Source organism: Podarcis filfolensis, assembly GCF_964270895.1.
Source record: "Podarcis filfolensis genome assembly, chromosome: 14".
Classification (NCBI taxonomy): domain Eukaryota; kingdom Metazoa; phylum Chordata; class Lepidosauria; order Squamata; family Lacertidae; genus Podarcis; species Podarcis filfolensis.
This window is the reverse complement of record NC_139616.1, coordinates 52627896-52633895: the sequence shown is the minus strand read 5'-3', so window position 1 is coordinate 52633895 and position 6000 is coordinate 52627896. Positions and strand designations below refer to the sequence as shown.

General features: G+C 45.3%; 1 pseudogene across 1 annotated transcript in view; it reads right to left on the bottom strand.

Moving 5' to 3' along the window:
* Positions 1 to 2447: 2447 nt before the first annotated feature.
* The window catches only part of LOC310748729 (HLA class II histocompatibility antigen, DR alpha chain-like), a 196188-nt pseudogene continuing 192635 nt past the window's right edge, over positions 2448 to 6000 (bottom strand). The window contains exons 2-4 of the transcript XR_014552316.1: positions 5289 to 5541; positions 3801 to 4546; positions 2448 to 3631 (exon numbers count right to left, since the gene is read on the bottom strand). The product of XR_014552316.1 is annotated as an HLA class II histocompatibility antigen, DR alpha chain-like (transcript). The remainder of the gene's footprint in view (positions 3632 to 3800; positions 4547 to 5288; positions 5542 to 6000) is intronic.

The following is a 6000-nucleotide window of genomic DNA, read 5'->3' as shown; positions in this document are numbered from 1 at the left end:
AGATGGGATGATTTCAAATCAAATGGGTAGGAGACATCATCTATTATTTTAAACAATGCTTCCTAGTCTATTTCAACAGTTCCCCCTTATTAACAGTTTAGTGCTCCTGAACAGAACAGCAGTTGCACTCAGATCTGGAAGAAAGAAGACGGACACAGAGAGTGGGGCAAACTAGAGCCACAACTTTAACCTTGACAAAGTAGACCTGTGTAAATAGGTGTGGATCATGTCCAGTGTTCTCTGCCTGCTCCCCACCTGCCACAGCTTGCCGAGTCAGTGAAGACTTTCCTAACCCTCCATCCCCATAGTTTTAGGGGTGAGAGCCAGAAACACAAAACCAAATTCTGCTGCTCCAAGATATCATAGCGGGCTTCTCACTTTTCAGAAGAGACTACAGTTTGCTCTTTCAATGGCACCATATTAACAGTCATCAATACGTTGCATCTGAAATTCCTGGTGATTTAATTGATAGCACTTATATGGTTTATTAAGAAATAATACCCGTTGCATTTTTGTGGTTTCCACTTTTCTCTGATACTTGTTTCCAACTAATTAATGTCTCAGAATTGTGTTTTGGGGGCAGAAGTAGTATTTGTTTCAAAGGAAATTTGAAATGCCATTGGAGATGGAGGAATCCATTTCATTACACACAAAAAGGTTGCCTTGTTTATTCAAACTCATACATCATTAATCTGATTTTTTTAGATTTGGATTATTGTTTCAAATGCCAAGAAGGTCAATTTCCAAACCACAATAGAGATCAATGCATTCCCAAGAGCCAACATTTTCTTTCCTACACAGAGCCTTTGGGATTCACATTAGCTGCCTTAGCTCTGCTCTTCGCTCTGGCCACAGCCTTGGTCCTTGGCGTCTTCTCTAAGAATGGGGACACTCCCATTGTCAAAGCCAACAACCGGGACCTCACCTACACTCTGCTCCTTGCCCTCTTGCTCTGCTTCCTCTGCTCCTTGCTCTTCATTGGCCAGCCTCACCCAGTGAGCTGCTCTTTACGACAAACGGCCTTTGGCATCATCTTCTCCATTGCGGTGTCTTGTGTCTTGGCCAAAACCATCACGGTGGTTCTGGCCTTCATGGCCACCAAACCAGGATCCAGGATGAGGAAATGGGTGGGGAAATCTCTGGCCAACTCTGTTCTTCTGTGTTGCTGCTCACTTCAAGCCAGTATTTGTGCTGTTTGGCTCTGTACAGCTCCTCCCTTCCCAGATGTGGACATGAACTCTCTGGCGGAGGAAATCATCCTTGAATGCAACGAAGGCTCTGCCCCCATGTTTTATTGTGTCCTGGGGTACCTGGGATTCCTGGCCCTTGTCAGCTTCACCATGGCTTTCCTGGCCAGGAAGTTGCCCGACAGTTTCAACGAAGCCAAGTTCATCACTTTCAGCATGTTGGTGTTCTGCAGCGTTTGGCTGTCCTTTGTTCCCTCTTATCTGAGCACCAAAGGAAAGCAGATGGTGGCTGTGGAGATCTTCTGCATCTTGGCCTCCAGTGCAGGCTTGCTCGCTTGCATCTTCTTCCCCAAATTGTACATAATCATTCTGAGGCCAGACTTGAACAGCAAAGACCACTTGATTCTGAGGAGCAAATAAGAGTCAACTTGCATTGATGCCTTTAATTGTTGCATTATTAGAAAATGCAGACATTTGTTGGAATAAAACTGGCCAAGGAAATCCCTTGTGTTTCCCAATTCTAATATTTTTCATACTCAGTGTTTTCACTCCTCTCTTGTCCTTGTCTATTTATTTACAGCATTTTTCACAATCTGTGTCAAAGTGGTTTGCACAGAAGTCTAAGTCTAAACACAGTAATACCTAAGAACATTGGGAGAATTTGCTGGATCTAGCCCATGACACATCTAGTCCAGCATCCTGTTCTCAAAGGGGCCAACCAGACTATCAATAGTATAATTATTTATTCAACTTGTATACCACCCTTCATTTATTATTATTATTTCTTCTTCTTCTTCTTCTTCTTCTTCTTCTTCTTCTTCTTCTTCTTCTTCTTCTTCTTTCTTCTTCCTCTTCCTCTTCCTCTTCCTCTTCCTCTTCCTTCTCCTCCTCCTCCTCGCCCATCTGATTGGGTTGCCCCAGCCACTCTTGGTGCTTCCAACATATATAAAAACATAATACTGTGGTACCTCGGGTTACATACGCTTCAGGTTACATACGCTTCAGGTTACAGACTCTACTAACCCAGAAATAGTGCTTCAGGTTAAGAACTTTGCTTCAGGATGAGAACAGAAATCGTGCTCCGGCAGCATGGCAGCAGCAGGAGGCCCCATTAGCTGAAGTGGTGCTTCAGGTTAAGAACAGTTTCAGGTTAAGTACGGACCTCCGGAACGAATTAAGTACTTAACCAGAGGTACCACTGTAATCAATACTTTATTGCGGTCCAAAGACCCATAAAACATAAACCATAAAACAATTTCAAAACTAGATACAGTTCAAACAACCAGACAGACAGATGGTAGAACCAAGGCAGTCATTTTGTTTCACATAGGGCATAATGATCTTTGTTTCTTATAACCTTCGATAGAACCTTTGCCACAGCCAGTGTAGTATCATTTGACCTGTCTTCCAAAATTTATTTAATATGGGAGGCTTCAGATTTTCCCTGAAAAGTTGCCAGTAAGGGTTTGATCAGTTGGCCCCTTGCTTCCTCATGTTGCCCACAATGCAGTAGGATATGCTTCATACAACTGACGTCCTGGGAACATAAACAAAGCCTATTCTGATAGGGGATGCCTCTCAGTCTGCCATTTAGAACTTCCGAGGGAAATACATTTAGGCTTGCTTTGGTAAATAAATGCAGATAGGTAGGTACAGACAAATTCCTAAGGTATGAGGATATCTGAAAGTCATACCTGTATTGGGTTCCAGCTGCAACCAGGCTACAAATTATATCCGATCGGGATTACAGGTCCCTATGTGAGATGTCTCACAGCCTTTGCCTCAGGGATTCAAGGGGAGTGTCGTAACCCAGATGATATAAGAGGTATGATGGCAGTCCAATCAAGGTAGCTTTACTGGCCATGGTTTTCAGCCATGGGCTGACAAACTTCTCGTTGGTTAAATGTACTAATAATCCCTTCCCCAGGCTGAATACTGAGATCTTGAGCCAGTATCTCAAGGCAGCCCACCAAGCATTCACCTGTTTCCAGAAATAGAATTGAATTTGGGACACAGTTTGGGACCTGTAATAGGGACCGAAGAAACTTTGCCTGGAACCCATCCAACTTAGGAAATGAGCCATTGTACCAGACGTTTGAAGCATAGAGATGTTGGGAAACTGATTTGCATTAAAAACCCTTATGGTTGATGGCCTCCCCTTGTAAAAAAAATATTGGAGTATAGCTGTCAACAGTCTGAGAGCAATTTCTTTGTTAAGAGGGAAACATAAAAGGGGAAAAGTAATGTAAGTCTGCCTAAGCATCTTTGGCTATCATGATTGTTCTCAGAAGTTAAACACATTATCAGAAAAGCTTCTAAGAATAAGCTGCACATGGAGGTAGCAACTCTTTCCAGCTGATTTATAGCAGAAGAGACTCTTGCCAAAGGAGCTGAGCTGAGAGGGCCTTGCAGAAGAGGCTGTCGGGAAACAAATCCTCCATTTTCTGAAAAGAAAGGAGAAGGGAGCTTGTGAGCTGGGAGTATTGAGGTTGAGCAGCTTCTGGGCAGGATGAGGCCCACTCTACCCCATTGCGATGACAAAGCCACTGTCCCCTATTTTGGCTTCTCTTGAATTTGTCTCTGAGCCCATGAAGTGAAACGGATTCAACTCACAAGAGGCCCCTGTGACCGTTCATCCTCATGGCCTTGAAGAAAAGGATGGTGCCAGAGATGATGCCCAGGATATCAAAGGCCAAGCCCAGGGCACCCAGCACATTCTCCATCATCTCTGGGATGGGAGAGGGCGCCTTGGAAACTGGGATGGAGAGAAAGAGAGAGAGGACAGGGCTAAGGAGGCACTCTGTTTCTCTGTGTGTGTTCAGCAGAAGAAAGAACCCAAGAGTCCTGACACGCTCACCCTACACCCTTTAATATACACTTTTAAGTTAAATTGAGGGACAATACCTTGAAGGGAGCTGAGCATCTTATTTTGTCCTATGGCTAGAAAGAGCAGAATGAATTATGCAAAAGTGCAAATATACTTCAATTGAATAAATTGCTCTGATAATCAGAACTTGCTTCTTATGAGCTAAAAATCTGGGTTTGTGAGTTCAAGTCCCAGAGAAAAGCCCCAATCCTGTCCAGTGCTTATGCCAGATCTTCTCCATCTTTCCCTCTGGGATGCCCCAGTGCTCCACTTGGAGACGTAGATGTCTCCCTGCTGTGGGACAAAGGGGAGGTAGGAGAACTTGCAGAAAGTGTTGTCCATGCTGGGGTAGAAGTCTGTCTCCTCCACGCCCTCGGAGACCACCTCGTTGTTCTTCAGCCAGGTGATGTTCAGCACTTGGTAGAGAACCCGTCCACAAAGCAGTCCCCCAGTTCCATGGCATTTTCTGGGTACACGGTGGCTGAAGGAGCAACTGAGGAAGGAGATGGAGAAAGAAATGGGATTAAAACCCATTTTAAGCAGTCTATAAATTGAAAATGTAGCAATTAGCTGTTAGGTTGATCTCCCCCTTTGTTCCCCCCAGGCTACAGGCTACAGGCTGAAAAGTAAGTTTAAAACATATATTTGCTCACAGTCAAGCATTCATCCTCAGCACCAACAGCATTAAAACAACACGGACAAAATATTTGCATTTACAGCAAAAAACAACTTCAGGCATGTGCCTGAACTTGGAGCAAGTGAGGGCCAGTCTGCTTCCATCATTGGTCAAAGGAAGAGAGAGAGAAGAAAATATTACTTTCTCCTTCCCCCCATCAAGCAAATTCCCCTCTACCAGTTACCTTTCTATGGTCTGAGTCCCTCTATCACTAGTACAGCTCTCTGGACTTGACCTCTTCACATGCTAACTAGCAAGAATATGCATTGTTAGATTTGACTGCAAAATCTCCCACACCATTAGTTGCTGTGAGTATATTTGCACTGGGTGTTCAGGTTTGGGAATGCCTCTGAGCTTGTACAAAGTGCAATGGTGCCCCTCCCATTTGGTTTTTCTTCCCTTTTAGCCTGTCTCAGTCAGCCAAGGACTGGCTCCCTCAAGCAGAGTTCCTTCTGGGTAGGCAGAAAGGGGTCCTGAAAGGTCTTCCTTGTCACAAGCCAAGAGACCACCCCCTGCCTGCCCCCCCAGCTCTCTCCCCTGCCCCCCTCGAGTGCCCTACCGTTCAGGGCACGGGTGCGGTTGCTTCGCTTCATGGGCACCTCCATGTTGTTCTTCATGAGGGCGATGTTGGCCAGGGCGCCCTGCACCTCGAAGCTGGTGAAACGCTGGAAGTCGGGCAGCCTCCAGACGTTCTGCTTCTTCTCCCAGTCCACGTGCAGGATCTCCTTGTTGTCAAACTCCAGCAGGAACTTCCCGGATTTCTTCTCTGAAGGGGAGCTCTCTTGGAAGAAGTCCAGCTCCACCAGGGTGTCCTCCACTGCAGCGGGGGGGGGGGGGAGAGGGGCAGGGGGGGGGAGAGACTTCAGGTGGTGCTGAAGGACTTTCTCTGCTCCCAAACACACACACTTTAAAATCCCCTCATTTCATAGCAGTAACAGCCCCAAAATGTGATCCTGGGGTGGATTTGCATTTGGGGTGACTCTTTCAGATAGAAATTTAGAGCAATCCTTCGATAGACCAATCCATGTCTCCTCAAAGGGTTGTTGTGAATATAGCAAGGATGTAACTCTGCCCTGAGCTCCTTGCCGCAAAATGAAACCAAGAATACAAGGATTTCCTCCGAGTCTTCAAGGGTTCTCTCCGTGATGTTTTTAGGGACCATCGGCTGGGTGAGGACTGCAGGGCCTGCTCCCTTCCAGGGCCTTTTCCTTTTTTTTTTATAAGATATTTATTAAGATTTTTTAAAGTATTACAATAAAATGAAAAAAATA